The sequence below is a fragment of the Medicago sativa genome, chromosome 8 (assembly GCF_051527215.1).
Source record: "Medicago sativa cultivar Bolivia chromosome 8, Bolivia_mono, whole genome shotgun sequence".
In the NCBI taxonomy this organism is placed as follows: Eukaryota; Viridiplantae; Streptophyta; class Magnoliopsida; order Fabales; family Fabaceae; genus Medicago; species Medicago sativa.
In genome coordinates this window covers 15315694-15318430 of record NC_140756.1, presented here as the reverse complement: position 1 = coordinate 15318430, position 2737 = coordinate 15315694, and the positions used below count along the sequence as shown (strand labels likewise).

At 32.4% G+C, this 2737-nt stretch overlaps 1 pseudogene; it reads right to left on the bottom strand.

Annotated features, from left to right (window-relative positions):
• Positions 1 to 1750: 1750 nt before the first annotated feature.
• On the bottom strand, positions 1751 to 2737 carry LOC146897281 (uncharacterized; annotated as a pseudogene).

Genomic DNA, 2737 nt, shown 5'->3' with positions numbered 1-2737 from the left:
ACATCTTTTTGCTACTAATCTTGTGAACTCACGTGTTAAGTTCATTAAGAGACAAACAAATAAAGTTACTCACATCTTTGTTAAGTAGATGACCTATGAAAAAGGGCTAGCCTATATGGATTGTCCGCAAACCCGAATAAAACATAGGGCTCGGGCCATAAAATTCCAGCCCGATTTTTTTTTAGGGTTTTTTAGCCCGGCCCTACATAGTTTATTACCCATCAGGGCTAACCCGTATATGGGCCACGAGTAGTCCGTTTGGCCCACATAACTAAAAGTGCTAAAATAATTAGTAACATTTTTAAAGCACTACAGTATAATTTGAACAAAATAAGTATATATAACCACATAATATACGTATCTTTTTGAACAAAATAAGTATAATTTGTTACAATAAGAAAATACAAAATATCGATACCTATAATCAAAATTTCAAAAATTGTTATTCGTAATTTATGCGCATTACAACAATAAAAAGAGCGGACAAACGGACACGGAGTGCCTGTTTGAATGCTAGTAATAATAAAGTTAATTTGCCCTGGGCTTGACAAGAAATAACACAAATTGAACGAGTGTTACATAAAATAAAATCTATAACATAACTACAAAAATGGGAGGGATAGATATGGGAATTAATTTTGCCTCCATTTCATCATATATATACAATCCATAACATCGACCGATTACTAATTTTTTATTTTTTTTATGATTACTAATTTGATTGCGGTGGAGTATATGAAACAAAGAAATATTTGTAAATAAACGGATGAGATAAATTTTCCTCTCATCACCACCATCACAAATACTTGAACTGAAATTTGAACATTCTCTAAAAGCAGACATAACCAAAAGTTTGAGACTATATACATTTTATATTGCCAGGCAGAACGAAAATTTAATAGACAATCATATGGAAGAGTTTCCAGAATATGTTGCTCACCATAAAACAAGAAAAACAACCAAAATAACTTCTACTAGTACTTGAAATTTTCAATCGTCATACCAAAATCGACGACCACACCTGCATATAAATTTGAATAATAGGTACAATAAATAATTAAATTATACACTTAACTATACTTTGGAACTGCAACTAACTCAACGCCCATCCGAACATTCACTAAATTATAGTAGTATCTGATTATCTTTTTTTTTTTTTTAAAGGATAGTATTTGATTATCTTATCATATCAAAATACTATATAATGATATGTGTATTTTCAATGTAAACTAATTTTTACTCGCATCCAATAAAAAATTATTATTTTGTTACGTCGCCTCACATTTGCATCAACCTTTTAAAACTAGAATAAAGATAGCTTGACACTCTTAATAAGTACACCTCTTTGTACCACTCTGAAAAATTTCAGTTAACTAAATTTATGATCTGTGTGACCATATTTTTTCAGTTGTGTGACAACATTGAGAAGCTGAAAAATGTGGTCACGCAACTAAAATGCGCGTGACCACTATTTTTCCACTTAGTTAACCATATGAATTCTGGAAAAATAGTGGTCACACAACTAAAAAAATGTGGTCACACAGACCATATATTTGGTTATCTTTTTTTCAAAGTGGTACAAAGGGGTGTACACATTAAGAGTGTCAACCTATCATTGCTGTAAAAGTAACGGAGTGTCATGAAGATTTGAAAACATTGAAAGTGTATGCCCAATTAATAAACTCTAAGCATGTACACCCTAAAGATATAAAATTTCATTTTCTAACAATATAAACATTTAATAAGCTATTTAAACTCCTAAAAAAAGTAGAATTCTTAACAGAAGAGAATATTGTCTATACCTGCATCTAATGTGATTACATCCACCTTTTTTTTCCACATAGAAGTTGCAACCTGGACATCTTTTCCAATTCTTTTTCTTAGCAAGTTCCATAGCCATTAGATCCAAATCCTTCCCTGGACCGCCTTTTTTCAAAATTTGAAACTCTCTACAATCGACTTCCGCGTGCCATGGAACTTGACATTGTGCGCAGAATAATCTATGACAATGTGGACATTCCGTAATTCTCACACCTTCATTTCCATCATTCACCAACATAGCTGAACAATCTTTGAAAGGACAATAAATTTTCTTTGATCCAAACATCGAATCAACTAGTGCATCTCCCCATCTTTCGAACATATCCTTTGGTATAATTGAAATACATTGTTGAGGGTCCAAATTACTATTGCAATTTGGATCAGGACATTTTATTGTTGCTTTTTTCTCTTGAATTTTCACAGCTAGAAATCCATCATTCACCAACATAGCTGAACAATCTTTGAAAGGACAATAAATTTTCTTTGATCCAAACATCGAATCAACTAGTGCATCTCCCCATCTTTCGAACATATCCTTTGGTATAATTGAAATACATTGTTGAGGGTCCAAATTACTATTGCAATTTGGATCAGGACATTTTATTGTTGCTTTTTTCTCTTGAATTTTCACAGCTAGAAATCTTGCAACACAATCTTCACAGAAAGAGTGTGAACAGTTTCTACTTTGAACATTTTTTCAATAGGTTTATTTTCCATACATATTCCGCATGGTTTCAATTGAGAAATCTTTTTCTGTGCATGTTTGAATGCTCTCAAAATTAGTGTATCTTCCTCTTCCTCTTCCTGTTTTAGTATCTCTTTCTGTGCCTGTTTGAGTGCTCTCGAAATTAGTGTCCATGCAAAGAGAAGTGATATGGCGAACTAGGTCTTTGGAAAGGAGCTTGCAAATCTCCAT